The following is a 16,771-nucleotide window of genomic DNA, read 5'->3' as shown; positions in this document are numbered from 1 at the left end:
TTCCGCAATGGCTCAATCAATGAAAGAACTGAAGAGGTTGCCATTCCATAATGACTGTATTTTTGGTTGAATTTGGTTCCTTTACTGGTGTATAGGACAGAGTTCCAAATATAACCAGTGCTCGATTCACATAACATGAAAGATTTTACGCCAAATCGTGCTCTCTTTGACGCTATATATTGTATCCAGCTGAGCCTTCCCTTGTAGGCCATTAGACTTTCGTCATTGCTGATGTCTCTATCTGGAACATAGCTCTGTTTTTTCAGAATCATCTGATATACCTCCCAAATCTTCTTGAGTTTGGGGGCTGGATGAGTGGTTACGTCAAATTCTTCATTATTTCCAAAGTGCAAATATTTCATTATCAGGGAAAATTTGTACTCCGACATTACCGTGCCAAAGAAAGGAGTGGCTAGTAATTTATTGGTTGTCCAATACCACTTTTGCAGGGGTTTCCCCACCACTCCCTGAAGAATTTTGAGGCCCATAAATTTCCAGATGTCCTCTTGGTCACTGGTTCGCACTTACTGCTCCTTTAAAACCTCAGAGGTGTAGCAGCTTGTTGCTCCTGGTACCGGTTTGTTTCCGTAACTATTTTTGACCTCATCGGTATGCCAGTGGGTTGTCATCTTCCACATCAACTTTGATACCAGGTGCTCCAGTAAACGGGAATCTTGGGGGCGTTACGTGATCCGTACCGCAGTCGATAGAGCACCAATTCCGCACATCACTGATGTCAGTCGCAGGATCGTCGCTGAAATCACTTTCTGTGTCTGATGATGAACTTCCCCACGAATCGCTATCACTCAATTCTGTAAGTGATTCTGTATCGCTATCGCTGTTTTCCAGCACGTAATAAACCGATCTTGAGGTAGAGGTGCGCTTTTTTGATGCCATGGTCGCTCTGCAGTTTCCAGGCAGAAAGAACAGTAAAACTGCAGGCAAGGGCACTGGATAAAGCACTGGGGGGCAAACTGAGGTCAATTTATCCAATAAGATTACAATGTATGGTGTGTGTTGTGACTTATACATTTTGAATCTGGCGCCGGTTCCACCCCCCTGCGTCGCGACGCTCGCACGGAAGGGAAGCCAGAACACACAGACGATCATGCGGAGGATCCAGCCACCGCACACATCGGGAGTACATCGCAGGATCCTGGGGACAAGGTAAGTAACCTCTGATAACATTATAGTTCCCAATGAGCTCTGGCCAGCCTGAAAAAGCAACACAGCACCATATTAAGATAGGTGCACAAACTACAGCACAACTGTCTACACAATGTCAGGCATCATAGCTTGGACTCTATGGTAGTCATGATTTAAATCCCACATAGAATTGAACCCTTCTCAGTATACTATCTAATGCAAATTCTATGGTGGGGCAAATTTGGTAATTGATTCTGTCCATCTTTAAGACTAATAGTCAAGGGGTCATCAAAATACCATACAGCAGGGAAAGGGCAATCCTTTTTATGTGACTTAAAAACTTGAAAAACATAGGAAACCAATGCTTTAACCACTTAGGGACCGGCCTATTTTTCAGACTATTTTTCAGACTCTGTGTTTACAAGTTAAAATCAGTTTTTTTTTTTTGCTAACAAATTACTTATATAAATATAATATATATATAAATACTAAACCCCCAGACATATATATTTTTTCTAACAACCTAGAGAATAAAATCGCGGTCATTGCAATACTTTTTGTCACACTGTATTTGTGCAGCGGTCTTACAAGCGCACTTTTTTTGGAATTTTTTTTTTTTTTAATTAAAAAATAAGACAACAGTAAAGTTAGCTACAATTTTTTTTATATTGTGAAAGATAATGTTACTCCAAGTAAATTGATACCCAACATGTCACACTTCAAAATTGCGCCCGCTCGTGGAATGGCGACAAACTTTTACCCTTAAAAATCTCCATAGACGACGTTTTAAAATATCTATAGGTTGCCAGTTTTGAGTTACAGATGAGCTCTAGGGTTAGAATTATTGTTCTCGCTCTAACGATCGCGGCGATACCTCACATGTATGGTTTGAACACCGTTTTCATATGCGGGCGCTGCATGCGTATGCGTTCACTTCTGCGCGCAAACTCGTCGGGATGGGGCACTTTAAATTTTTTTTATTATTATTATTTATTTAACTTTTTATTTTGACACTGTCCTTTTAAGAAAAAAATTGGGTCACTTTTATTCCTATTACAAGGAATGTAATAGAAAAAAAGCATCACAGGACCTCTTAAATATGAGATCTGGGGTAAAAAAGACCTCAGATCTCATATTTACACTAATATGCAATAACAAAAAAAAAAATGAAATTTGAAAAAAAAATAAAAAAAATTTCTCAATGCTATGGAGCCGAGTGGGGTCCATCTTTCCCTCAATTGGCAGCAGAGGCAGCTCAAGGCTTTGTGAGGCCTTAGGCAAAACTTAGACATGAGGCCCCACTCACGCCCTTCAGCTACGCAGCAGGCCTTCCCAGCTTGAGATGCGGTGGATGGGAGGGGGGACGTTTTCGGATGCAACATCACTCCTTATTGGCTGATGGGTGGAGTTCCAGAAGTCTTAGGTTAGACGAGAGGTGAGTGCTTTTAATGCTGCCTGCCCACAGCAGCGTTAAGGTGTCCTGTCACCTCTAAAATAAAGTCACGATGCAAATAAGCTGTTCAGTCGCCACATGACACAACATGCATTTCTTTAACACAATGTAGCGAATCAGGCTGGTGTGAATGGGCCTTCAAAGAGGAATGAGCTACCCCTAAAGCTAGGGACCACAGTTCACCGATGGTGCTTGACAAGGCGGCGTATGTATGCAACAAAAACCTGTTTAAATGCAAATTGTTAAGACTGTATATACATATTTTTTTTGTATTTATGCTGGCTAACTGGTGTGAGTGCCAGGCTCATTTTACATTGTATCAGTTAGTAAAGATAGCCTATACTGACCATTTACTATTCTCCGTTCTTAAACTGTTTTATAGCATTCATTAATGAGTCACAATTTAAAATTTTTGGTAGTCGTGTCCTACTGTTGCTCTCCTCAAAACTCAAATAATAAATATGATCTCAAGCACATTTTCACCATATTTTTTACCTGGTGAATAACTGTCTTACGTCTTGTAGACAAGCTCCCCAAGATGGGGTTATTGATGTGGTTCAGTTCATCTCAATGGTTGCCAGTTGTATTAATTCTGTGATTATATATTAAAAAAAATCAGTTTCATTAACAACAAAATGCAACACTTCAATAAAGTCTGATAACCCTAAATTGATTTGGTCAAAATTCCCAGTCTAAGCTGTGCTATTTCTCTATAAGGAATTATTATTTCATCTTTATAGTCTTCCATTAGACTTTGCATTCTATAAATCATCCTGTTAGTGACAAGGGAAACTGCCCTGGGTTTGGTTCAGCAGGGGTATCATGTCTGTTTACTTGCCTTAATTTTGTCCCTACCTCACCCTGAAGCTAGTGGATGCACTTTGTAATTAGTCCCACCCTTCTTCTTCATGCTTTAGCCCCCATTCACCACATGTAGTGTATGCACACGGTTTTGGATTAAATCTTTCTACGATCTGCAAGATGTCATTTGGGTCAAGTCACTGTCTGCCAAATTACTGGAACTGTAATTTAAAGCTATCTCACCACAACTGGATCAGTTATAGAGATTATGCTTTCAGTGCTTAGAGTGCAGAAGCAGAACCAGGGGTTCGGATGCCAAACCTAAACCTCATTTAAATCAATGGGAGATGAATCAGTCAAATTAAAAATGCCCATTTTCTGGGCTAATAGGCAAGGGGGTGTCGAAAATTGTATGGATGGACAGAATTGGGTGCTGCCCTGTGGAACATATATTAAAATCTTTGAATAGGAGCAATGATTTTTTTAAATGCTTAAAGTGGAACTTTAAAAATGTCCAACTCCTTTAGATAACATGCTTGGGGGGTGTCCTAATCCTGCCTGTGAAGGGACACAGCTCTGTGGAAAGTGCCACAGGAACACTGACATTTTCAAAGGAATAAAGTTTTAAAATCGCCAGCAAATGACTTTGACAGCTGTAATTGCTGACTTCTTTGCTTTAAAAAAAAGTGCACAAACTCCTCCAAGAGTCTTTTATGCATTTTGGAGGACCTTTGGAGGAGTGTGTTTTCGTTTTTCTAGTAGAAGTTGGCAATGAATGTCATTTGCCAGCAATTTCAACAGTTTAATTTTTTATTTTTTTATGTAAACATCATTTTTGCTGTAGCACTTTCTACAGCAAGAATTAAAATAAATAATACTATGAGTCTGGTATTGATTTTAAGGGGTACCTCACACAAAAAAACAGGAAGCTTTCCTAAAAATCTATACCAGATCCTTAATCTTCCTCTATCCTGAACCATCCAGAGCATGCCCTCAACATGGGGGGGGGGGGATCTGGATGCCCCCTCTAGTAGTAAGGGAACCCCTAGATGCTGCCCCCCACATGAATGAGTATGGGGTACAGAAGCCAGAAAAATAAAACACGACACATGTGACCAATCTCAAAGGTAACACTACCTGAATGAAAGCTCCTTGAGCTGTCATCAGCCATATAAGGGAAGGGGCAGGGATAGTGGTGATATCATTGGCCAAATGTGGCCATGGTCATATTTAGTCAATGTCATTGACCATAATTGGCCATATAGTCAATGTCCCTTTACTTAGAAGGAGCAGGGAGTCCCCTTGACATCAGTGGTTCCCAGGGCAGCCATGGGTGCAAGAGTCCACAACTTCTTTAGGAAACAGTGACAGCAGAAAGGTGTAATATACATAGAAGCAGTAGAAATACCGTTTCTATATATGATGCACAACTCCCGCCAAACAGTGGCATGAATAGGCTAAAGTTTGGGTGTTTGTCCAAACACCTGAAAAGCCACAGTTTGGTCTGAATCATCAATTCATCTTTAATTTAATCCTAGTATCAATTCATATACCATTTCTGTATTGTGTTTTTTCTATTTTCGATATTCTGTTCTGGGATTGAAACCAAAAAACTCCTTCCACTTTCTATCCTTTTTTCTGTGTGTACATACAGTATATCGTGCAGTGTACACTCGCATGATCTGTAAGGCGCTGAGAGTAGGAGCCAGGATAATGTAACTCCAGCATGCACCCGTGGGAATTACAGCATCAGTGGGCAGAAAATGGCTGAACAAGAAAGATGCCAAATGCAGAAGAAGCAGTTCAGAAGCAGCAACTAAGCAGCATTAAAGTGTTACTAAACCCAGTAATATGAAGATAGTTCATCCGCCCCCCCCCCCCCCCCCGCAGTGCCCACTGCTTATAAATCTTCTTTTTACATTAAAATACTGCCACTATATACCTTTGTGGCTGATCTGTATACCACAGTCAAAAGATAAACTGCAGGGTCTGCCTGAGTGTTCAGGTAGGAAGAGATTTCCACTACAGCCTGTGTCCTCATGCTGTTATGGGAGGCAGATCATCTATCAATCTTGATGTGACTTCCCACCCATTGTGTTCTTTTTTAATTACTGGGAATGGAGGAGGAGGGAGGGACTGGGCTGTCATTTAAGATCTGTATACACGCCCACATGTGTGATGTCAATATCATGTGACCTGAAAAGCTCAGCTCAACAAGGAACTGTTCTCTCTAGCAATAGAGACCAAATTGAGCATGTGCAGCCTTACAACTCTGACTGTGTCTTATCTGGCCTTGCCAAGAGACCCTGCAGTAGGGGAGAATGTGTGCATAGAGGAGCAAATAGCCTTTTTACACAATGCAGAGGATTAAACCCTTAAATTCCACAGTGAGTATAACAAGCATGCTATTCTGCATATACAGACAGATTTTACTGTTGTGGGTTTAGTAACACTTTAACCACTTCAGCCCCGGACCATCTGGCTGGCCAAAGACCAGAGCACTTTTTTGCAATTCGGTACTGCGTCGCTTTAACTGACAATTGCGCGGCTGTGCGATGTGGCTCCCAAACAAAATCAATGTCCTTTTTTCCCCACAAATAGAGCTTTCTTTTGGTGGTATTTGATCACCTCTGCGTTTTTTATTTTTTGCGCTATAAACAAAAAAAGAGCGTCAATTTTGAAAAAAACGCATAATTTTTTACTTTTTGCTATAATAAATATCCCCCAAAAATATATAAAAAAACTTTTTTTTCCTCAGTTTAGGCTGATACATATTCTCCTACATATTTTTGGTAAAAAAAATCGAAATAAGCGTATATTGATTGATTTGCGCAAAAGTTATAGCATCTACAAAATAGGGGATAGTTTTATCGCATTTTTATTAATATTTTTTTTTTTACTAGTAATGGCGGTGATTTTTATTGTGACTGCGACATTATGGCGGACACGTCGGACAATTTTGACACATTTTTGGGACCATTGGCATTAATACAGCGATCAGTGCGATTAAAAATGCATTGATTACTGTAAAAATGTCACTGGCAGTAAAGGGTTTAACACTAGGGGGTAGTGAAGGGGTTAATGTGTGTCCTAGGAAGTGTTCTAACTGAAGGGGAATGTGGACTGTGCAGGGAAACTAACAGATCGCTGTTCATACTCTGTATGGACAGAGGATCTGTCAGTTCTCCCCTCAGAGAACCGAAAACTGTGTGCTTACCATACATACATGAAAACTGATTGGAAAGGGCTTGTTCACACCACATGATACCAGTGTTGTGGTGTGAACAGAGCACATAGAGAACAATTGTTCTTTTTGTGCCCTTGCACAAGGCATGCAGAAAAACTGAAGTCTCTGCACCATGGTGTGAGGTAAGTCTAAAAGGTAAGTCTACCATAATATCTTCATACAACATTCACATTTGCACATTATAGCAAATGCTCCTTATACCCCCCAGTTTAGTTCCTCTTTAGTTACGTTGAAGTTTTATTTGTTCTGTCAGAATATTTTCAAATATATTATACATGTGTTTTATGAATTTACTAAGCATTTGTGGGCCCAACTAATGTGCGGTATTGCAAATCATACAATGAATGCAGAAATATTTAAATGCTGCTGCACGCACTGCATGAAAACTGAAGCTACACTTTCCTTCAGAGTAAAAACACATAAGGGTTAATTTAGTAAAGGAATAGAGAATTTTATTTGCAAATGGAAAATTTACATGGCTTGGTAAATTAGGTGAAAACCTGTTTACTCCACTTAAGGAAAAAATGATTTCCTTTACCTCATACTTTATATAATTGAGTATCCAAAGTAAACACACCAGTGTGCCTTCACCTTGCAAAGAAATATTTTCTTCTCGTTTAGTAAATTAACCCCTTAGACCGTGGACAAACAAATAAGTGTGAATGGATCCTTACTGTTGTCTTCAGGATAAAGGTTCACATTATACACATGTCTCGGATAGAAGATCTGGACTCACAACTATACAGCTCTAGGAATTAATAAATACTATTAATATTATAATAGTCTCATTTCTTATATTTAATATAAGAATATTGAATAAATGACCAGTAAATAATGACAGAAATATTAAGCTTACCTGTACCTGCCTATCTATGTATGTGTTTGCACTGTTGTTTCTAGGAAAAACAAGCTGACTATGTCAGTATTGGTTTGGGTTGCTAAGCTCAGGTTACTCTCTGAGGAAGAAGGAGAAGCTGACCTCTCTGAGGTGTGGCTCACAAAACAACGTCAAGTAAAAAGTAGAAAAACCAGGAAACAGATAAAGTACATGTAATCCTTCATTCATGAAGCAAGAAATGTAACAACAAAATTGTTCGTGGAATATAGTGCTAAGTGTTTTAAATTGTACATTTTTACAGCACAATAAAAATACACTCATGCGTTTATTTTATTACAAATTAGTGATTAGTAAATAGAATTTTCATAACCTCAAATGCCTTCAAAGCAATATACTGAATGGGACATGTATAAAACTTACACTCCTTTCACATTGGGGCGGTTTTCCGGCGCTTCAGCGCTAGAAAAAGCCTCTTCTAAGTGCCTGAAAACCGCCTCCCTTCATTGAAGTGTGACTTTTCACACCCTGGGCGGTGCGCTTGTGGGACGTTACCAAACGTCCTGCAAGCAGCATCTTTGGGGCGGGTTGGGAGTGCTGAGTTTAGCGCTCCCAAAATGCCCTGCCCAAGCACCTTAAAAGCGATTTGAAAGCGCCACAAAACGTGAGCTTTTAACCCCTTTTTTGGGGTAAAAATCTGCCCCGCTAGCGGCCAAAAAGCGTTGCTAAAACAGTGCTAAAGCGCCACTAAAACGAGCGATGCTTTATCGATAATGGTGGGCGCTGTCAGTGTGAAAGTAGCCTTAAAGTAGGTGTAAACCTTAGTGTTTGGAAAAAGGTGCAAAAAATGTGTATAGCGCACACAGAATTTGGTGCAACTGTGCATAGTAACTATGCAGCTTCTAACTTCAGCTGGTCCAATTAACCACTTCAATACAGGGCACTTTCACCCCCTTCCTGCCTAGGACACTTTTCAGCTTTCAGCGCTGTCGCACTTTGAATTACACTTTTAATGAAAATTGCGCGGTCATACGCTGTACCCAAACTCTTTTTGAGATAGATAGAGCTTTCTTTTGGTGGTGTTTAATCACCACTGGATTTTTACTAAACAAACAAAAAAAGACTGAAAACATTGAAAAAAAAGTTTTTCTTAGTTTCTGTTATAACATTTTGTAAATAAGTGATTTTTCTTCTTAACTTATGTGCGCTGATGAGGCTGCACTGATGGGCACTGATAGGCACCACTGATAAAGCAACACTGATGGGCAATGAAGAGGCGGCACTATGAGGAGGCACTAATATGCAGCATTGATGGGCACTGATATGCAGATTGATTGGTTTCTATGCAAAGCTACAGCAGATTCCGTGGGCACCAGTTTTAGTAAATAATAATTATTATTATTATTTTACAGGTGTAGCACCTTGATGTTTAGGCAGGGTTGCTATCAAGTTTAGTTGCCAGGCGATAGTTGCCTTGGCCAATTGTTAGGAGATCAATTGATTCCTCACTAAATCTGCACTTATTGTACACTTTCCGCTTCAGTTACTGGGTGGCACTATGCTAGTGACACTAGATAAGACAGGGGCTTTGCAAGCTCAGACATGATCGGATGGGGTGTCTTAGCCAATGGGCAGGGGTTTTCTTTGGTCAGGTGATCAGAGTTCTGTGCCACCTGGACGGCTGTCCGGGTGAACTTGTGTTGTGCTGCCCCTGGCTGCTAGTACGGAATCCTAAGGCCTATCCTGGGACATTTGGCTGCTAGGCTGCCTTTCCAGGAATGAGAGAGCAGCGTAGGGTTGGGACTGCTGGCTTGTAGTCCAACCAGAAGTAGTGGTTTGTACGGACGGGGAACCAGCTGTGGTTGGAGGTAAAAGGGGAAGCTGTCGCCACTAAGGGACCATCCACTTTGTTACCGGAGACCACTGTGAGTAAGCTGAAGCCAGTACCAGAGCAGACTTCTGACCAGCCGGGGACGATGAAGAAGGGGAAAACTTCAGCGAGTGCCAAGCCAGGGACCCAGTGGGACAGCAGAGGTGACGCTTGTGGAGCATCAGTGGTTGCCAAGCCAGGGACCTAGTGGGTCAGCAGGGGTGACGCTTGAAGAGTATTTGTGAGTGCCAAGCCAGGGACCCAGCAGGGAAGCGGGGGGTATGCTTGAAGAAGATACTGAGTGCTAAAAGTGGAAGAGCTCAGGGGATTCAGTGGCTATTGGATCAGAAGTCTCAGGAAAGACTGGGAGTACGTTGAGCGAAGATCCACAGTGAGAGACTGTGGAGTAAGTGGAGAACTGTTTGTGTTGCTAATAGTTGAATACAACTACCGTTAGCAACTGCTACAAGATTGTTGCCATAGGAGACAGCGGTCCTACCTATACAGAAGTGGTGTCCAGCTGGAGGCCTTCACCTGTACAGCTGTCTTCCTATAGAAGTCTCGGAGTCTACCAATTATCATTGCATCTACTTAAGGGTGTCCTGGCCCTAACCCTCTCTCCCCCAGTTCTGTTCAAGAGACAATAAATCTCTTTGCATTCAAAAAGTGTCTGGCGCCCACCGTTTCATCTTGCAGTACACCCACCATGCCTTGTAACCCACTCTACACAGAAGGATGTCAGCTGTTCCTAACTCTTGAGGTCACCATTAAATCTCAAGGGACCTGAGACTTTGCTACACAGGATTTATATAGCGCCAACAGTTTGCGCAGCGCTTTACAATAAAAAGGGTGACAGGGCAATTATAATACAGTTCAGTATAGAAGGAATAGGAGGGCCCCATATGTTTTTTGCAGGTTTTCTTGCCCTGTAACTTGCTTTATATTGGCTAAAAATAAAATAAAAAATCGGTCAGACCTCAAAAGTGTAAATGAAGCCCAAGTGTTACTTTTGCCCTCTACACACGAGCGGACTTTTCGATCGGACTGGTGCGACGGACTGAATCTGTCAGACAATCTAACCATGTTTGGCCTTCATTGGACTTCTGACTGACTTTTTCGGTCAAAAATCCGACGGACTTTAGATTTGAAACATGTTTCAAATCTTCCTGCCCGAACTCCGCCGGACCCAGTTCCTATCGCCGTTCGTCTGTATGCTGGTCCGACGGACCAAATACGACACAAAGGCAGCTACAGCACCTGCCTGCGAGAATGTTTCCAGCGCGATCCTATCGGGCTGGTTCTTGGCGACAGGGTACTATACATCTCACGCTCACTGCAATAGGAAAAACACATTTTCCTATTGCAGCGAGCGTGAGAAAGAGGCGAAATGTCCCTTAGGTCTGGTATGGATTTTAAGGGGAACCCCCTACTCCGAAAAAAACGGCTTGGGGTCCCCCCAAAATCCATACCAGAACCTTATCCAAGCACGCAGCCCGGCCGGTCAGGAATGGGGGTGGGGACGAGGGAGCGCCCCCCCTCCTGAACCATACCAGGCCGCATGCCCTCAACATGGGGGGGTGGGTGCTTTGGGGAAGGGTGGCGCCCTGCTGCCCTCCCCACCCCAAAGCACCTTGTCCCCATGTTGATGAGGACAAGGACCTCTTCCTGACAACCAGGGTTGTTGGGGTCTGCGGGCGGGGGGCTTATCGGAATCCGGGAGCCCCCTTTAATAAGGGGGCCCCCAGATCCAGGCCCCCGTCCTATGTGAATGAGTATGGGGTACATCGTACCCCTACCCATTCATCTGGGGAAAAAAGTGTCAATAAAAAAAACACTCTAGACAGGTTTTTAAAGTAATTTTTTAGGCAGCTCCGGGGGTCTTCTTCCGACTTTGGGGGTCTGTTCCGACTTCTCCGCTCTGTCCGGCCTCTTCTCCCACCGTCCTGTTCTTCTCCCGCTCTCCGGCCTCTTCTCCGCTCTCCGGTTCTTCTCCCGCTCTCCGGTTCTTCTGCCGGGCTCCTCCGCTATCTTCTGCTCTTTTGCCACTCTCTTGCTAGTGGTGGCCCTGTCTTCTCCGTCGTCTTCTTCCCTGTTCTCTTCTTCCGATGTTGACACGACGCTCTCTCCCGCTGTAATGCTGTGTTCACGGTTATATAGGCATGGGGCGTGGTCACCGGGTGATGTCACCCGTGACCCCGCCCCTTATGCCGTCACAGTCCCGGGGCATATTGTGTACGGTTCAGGAGGGGGGGGGGGGGGGGCGCTCGCTTGTCCCCACCCCCTTTCCTGACCGGCCAGGCTGCGTGCTCGGATAAAGGTCTGGTATGGATTTTGGGAGGACCCCACGCCATTTTTATTGGCGTAGGGGGTTCCCCTTAAAATCCATACCAGACCTGAGGGCCTGGTATGCTCTGCGACGGGGCTCGCAAGGTGTTAATCTCGCTGATAAAATCGACGAGATTGACTTCCTTTTCTAGTCCCGTCGTACCTCATCACGTTCAAAATGAACGGACTTTAGTTCATGTGTGGGCAAGTCCGTTCGTTCGGAAAGTCCGCAGCAACTCCGTCGAAAGTCCGTCTAGAAGACCGTCGGACCTATTCTGCCGGAAAGTCCGGTCGTGTGTGCGTGAGTCCGTTCGTTTGGAAAGTCAGTCGGAAGTCCGCCGAAAGTCCATCGGGAAGACCGTCGGACCTAGTCTGCTGGAAAGTCCGGTCGTGTGTACAGGGCATTAGTTTGCTAAAGCCGGATACACACAGGCCGAATATCAGACGTTATAGGCCGGTTCAACAGAAACCAGCTGACATTTGGCTTGTGTGTACACCAGCCTTTCTAACAGAAGCTGGTTGAACGCCCGGCTTCTGTTGAATGGGCATGTTATAAAACTAGCATTCGATTGGTATCCGATTATTGCTGGCAGCCAATGGCTATGAGCGCTGACCGGTGTGTTCTGGCAGGGGGGCAGTTCCCCTGTCAGAATACAACAGCTCAGCAGGGAGATTGCTGTACTAATGTTGGATAGTTAGTACAGGGAGCTCCTCCCAAGCTCCTCAGTTTTTTTTCTTTCAGCCAGCTGGGTTGAATGAAAAAAAAACCTGATAGTGTGTACTAGGCTTTAGATACTATGTACCATAAGGAATTGCAATTGTTGTTCAGATAATATGTGTGCTTACCAATCTAGCAGTGGATGCATTTATCAGTCAGGGTGAGTTTTCAATGGTGATATCCACATGTAGTTTTCATCAAAAGCCCATGTTATTTTAATAAAAACTAAAAATATTGAAAATTAGATTTAAAATTACATTAATATGTTAGTGCTTGTGTAATATTTTAGTGATTAGGTTTACATATAGTTCACAGAAACATTTGGAACCATTTTTACTGCCTATTAATGTTTTGCAGCCCCCCCCCCCCATATGCTGCCTATTAATACATTTCAGTGCCAATCCTGCATGCCCTTTCTTTTATACATTCAAGATGTTAGAAGAACTTCTGCAGTGTACATTGCCAGTTGTGCATTTGTACTTTTCACATGACCAGTGCTGAAAGTATTCATCCTCACAATCACGGTTTGTGGGCAGGGCCAGTAGAAGGGAACCAAATGTAAGGAAGTAGCACACACAGAGTCCACAAAGGGTTAAAAGTTCACTGTATTTGGAAGTATGCCGGTTAAAGAATAACAAGGATGCTTGTAGAACACACTAGTTAGCACTAGTATAATCACTGATAGCAATAGGTGCAGAACACAAACACATATAGCAACACTTGAGATAACAAGCACAGTGACACTTGCAGAAATAGGCATAGTAGCTCTTGCAGAACAGGTACAATTCACTTGCAATAACATGTACTATAACGCAGTCCTCAAAATTTTCACTTGCCTGCTCACAATTGGCGAGTGGAAATAAGCTGAGGGCGGGTTGAACAGGACTTCATAGCAACACATGACACATGATTGTGTTTCCACTCCACTGCTATGGCTTCCATTGACCGCCCTTCGCCCCCCCTTGGCCCCTCCTGGCATCAGCTGATCGTTCATCGTCCGCTCTCGGCTCCTTCCGACCCCCTTCGGCTACCGTTGGCCAATGTAGCTTCTGTGTTATGCCACCTTAATCCAGCTTGTCTTCCCAGCCGCTCCACCTTCTGCCGGTGTCACCTTGGGTGGCGAGTCATAGTCATCAAGGCTCACACGAGGTACCCTCACCATCGGGCAGATTCTATCTCTTGTGCCCACTGGCACACGGCCTCCGGGAAGTCACTTCTGAGCCAAAGGTATCAATACACCACCACCACAGCCGCAACATAGGCTAATGGTAATCCCTTCAGCAGTGTTATATAGGGGCTTGCTCTTACCCTTATAATTACACCCAAGAATAATTGTCATGGATCAATTCTTTCTGTTTTTTAAGACTTTTTAAGATTTTATACTATTGAATAAATGTTATTGTTATTTATGAACTTTTTATTTACTGAATCCACATTTATGACTGTGAGCACTTCACTAACCTGTATCAAGTTCAACACCAGTCCTAAGCACTTTTTTTGGCATACATTTCTGCATTGTATGTTCTTTACCCATCTCTGGAGGGTCCTTTTTTCCCAGCAGCTGTGGATGGTTTAGTCATCCTATTTCTGCCCCCATTTAGCACCAAACCCTATTTGAGTAATTGGGGTTGAACGGGAGCCGATTCTACTCCCAGCCTCCACCCCCTGTTATCCTTTTAGCAGCGCCTAGCATACAACGGGAGTCGGCAAAGGACTAGATGAGGTGGGGGCAGGGAGGGGAGTTGGGCGGGAGCTGCCAAAGTTTACTTTTCCTATTAACAAACTGGTGATTGGTTGCTCTCAGCCAATCACCAGCTTGTTAATAGGAAAAGTTAACTTTGGCAGCTCTGGCTCCCCTGTCCAGTGCTGTGCTCCACTGTAAGTCTCTGCATCCTAAATCAGTGAAAGTGTAATTCATTGGTTTTAATTTTTTTAACGCTATATTTAGCATAACATTAAAATATTTGCTTAACAAGGCAGTAATGAAGTGTACAGCCAATCAGTTTTTATCCTTATTTTATTTATCCCAGTCAGATCAATGAAATATGCATTATATTAATATTGTTAAAGTTGTTGTTAATATTTATTTCTGTAACTTAATTCTGTATAAAACATTTAACAGTGTATTTCATGAGATAATTTACGAGGGGCGGAATTAGGGGTGGTGCAGGGTGGGGGTTGGGTGGGGCAACTATACAAGTAACTCTTAAGGCGTGGCAATTAGCTCAGGACTTGAAATTATGAGCCCTGCTATAATGTATTCTAGTAGAGTGCTAGTATAGTCTTTAATGGCATGAAGATAGGCAGTGCAAGTAAGCCAGCTTGAACATGAATGTCATAGGCAGGGCCGGTGCTACCACTAGGCAAACTAGGCAGCCGCCTAGGGCGCACTGCTGCCCAGGGGCGCCTGGCCACTAGTGTTCTTACTCTCTTCTCTCTGCAGCAAGCAACTAAGTCTCAGCAGGCAGCCACCGCTCCGTTCGCACATAGTGTCAGAGGCACTGCGGCAGCGGAGGACTGTGTCTTTGTCCTGACTCCTGAATGAATGGAAGCAAGCAAACGTTCATTGATGGGCACTAGTAGGCTGCATTTAATGGACGCTGGTGGGCTGCTTTTGATGGACGCTTCATTAAAAAGGTGGGGTATACATGGGCAGGACAAAGGGGGTGGAGTCAGGGGGGTGCAGCAAAATGAGGTTTCGCCTAGGGTGTCAAAAATCCTTGCACCAGCCCTGGTCATAGGCAGCAATATCTTCAGATACAATAAGTCACAGCACAGGCAAGACCTACTTTACCAGGACAGCATCTACTGGAAGTTTGGCTGACTGGCAGGGCAGTAGGCACTGGCGGAACCCAGAGAAGATCTGCAGGGGCAACTCTGGAAACCGGTGTCTTGAGGATATTTAATGGCATACCTATGCTTGCCCTTCTCTCACTGGAACCTTTCCCTAACACTCTCTCTCTGACAGAGCGGGTTCCTGTCCCTACACTATTCACTTGAAATGCATGCCAAACCCCAGCACTGCTATTTATTAGCACTGGTCCATCCAAGATGGCTGCAGAAGTTCATTGGGAATTGCAGCGTCCAATCTGACAGCTACACCCTCTGTGACACCTGTGGAGGCTGTAGAGGAACATCATTCTCCTCTCCACTACATCCCTATAGCTGCTGGAAGGGGTATGGATTTCACCTGCCAGCGAGGGTATTTAATACCATATAATGGCATTTCATGCTGTCAGTTGTTCTTAAGCAGACCATAGACCATAGTCAAATTAAAATTTGTCCATGGGATCAGCCAAATTATGATCAGAGTCGAGAAAAGCTGCTTGTTAGAGCAACTTCTGTGGAAAGAGAATGTTGGTAAACTTTTCTTGATTAGTGGGTGCCGATGTCGGAATACCCAGATGGGGGTGGGGGGGTGGGGGTGGGGGGTATCCTCCATCTACCTGTTTGGATAGAGGAATCTCTTATTTTTTTCCTGTTCAGTCCTCTGGGTAAATGAATATAAAACACTACCCAATTATATATCCAACTTTACTGTCATTTGAAGAACTCTTAATCACACACATAGATTTTCCAACTTGATCAATTGGAACTCCAGGCAAGCAGCTCAGTTGGATGAAATACATACAGTATATGAGAAATGTTTTACCTGTCAAGGATTTGTATTTCTATCTATCCAATCCTGAGATTAACCCAACACATCTTCTCCTCACCCCAGCCTGTAACAGGACAGGAGAAGGAGAAGTAGCACACTGATGAGCTCATCCATCTGTCTTTCTGCTCTCTCTTTCTATCAGCATGCTTCTTACACTGCAGCACACCTAACTTGCTCCTTGTGCTGTTTCTCCCACCCTCAGTGTGAGTTCTGCTGTACTGGTTCTGTAAAAGGCTGATGCCAAGCAATATTCAATGAGTACTTTTAAAAGTACATTTCATGATATATTAATGATTACAGAAGCTGTGTTTTTTTTGTATCTTTCATATCTACACGGAGTTCAGATTTATGGAGCCAATTCTGTTTGTCAGCCATCAGTTACTGCACAACAGGTGGTCATCTGCCTGTCTACTGATACCTTTATGCTCTGTACACACGGTCGGACTTTCCGACGAAATATGTGCGATCGGAGCTTGTTGTTGGAAATTCCGACCTTGTGTGGGCTCCATCTGACTTTTTCCTTCGGAATTTCTGACACACAAAGTTTGAGAGCAGACTATAAAATTTTCCGACAACAAAATCCGATCCTTTAAATTCCGATCGTGTGTAGACAAATCTGACGGACAAAGTGCCACGCATGCTCAGAATAAATTAAGAGATGAAAGCTATTGGCTATTGCCCCGTTTATAGTCCCGACGTACGCGTTTTACGTCACCGC

At 43.4% G+C, this 16,771-nt stretch overlaps 1 protein-coding gene across 2 annotated transcripts in view; it reads right to left on the bottom strand.

Annotated features, from left to right (window-relative positions):
• Positions 1-7,595, bottom strand: part of LOC141107581 (uncharacterized) — a 337,458-nt gene extending 329,863 nt beyond the window's left edge. Inside the window, exons 1-2 of one of the 2 annotated variants that reach the window (XM_073598426.1) lie at positions 7,504-7,595; positions 7,322-7,395 (exon numbers count right to left, since the gene is read on the bottom strand). The gene's annotated coding sequence lies outside the window, so the exon portion shown is untranslated. The remainder of the gene's footprint in view (positions 1-7,321; positions 7,396-7,503) is intronic. The other variant, XM_073598433.1, reaches the window with a different exon arrangement.
• Between the last annotated feature and the right edge of the window lie 9,176 nt (positions 7,596-16,771).

Source organism: Aquarana catesbeiana, linkage group LG01 (genome assembly GCF_042186555.1).
Source record: "Aquarana catesbeiana isolate 2022-GZ linkage group LG01, ASM4218655v1, whole genome shotgun sequence".
Classification (NCBI taxonomy): domain Eukaryota; kingdom Metazoa; phylum Chordata; class Amphibia; order Anura; family Ranidae; genus Aquarana; species Aquarana catesbeiana.
Note: the sequence above shows the minus strand (reverse complement) of the source record. Positions and strands in the feature narration are given on the sequence as shown.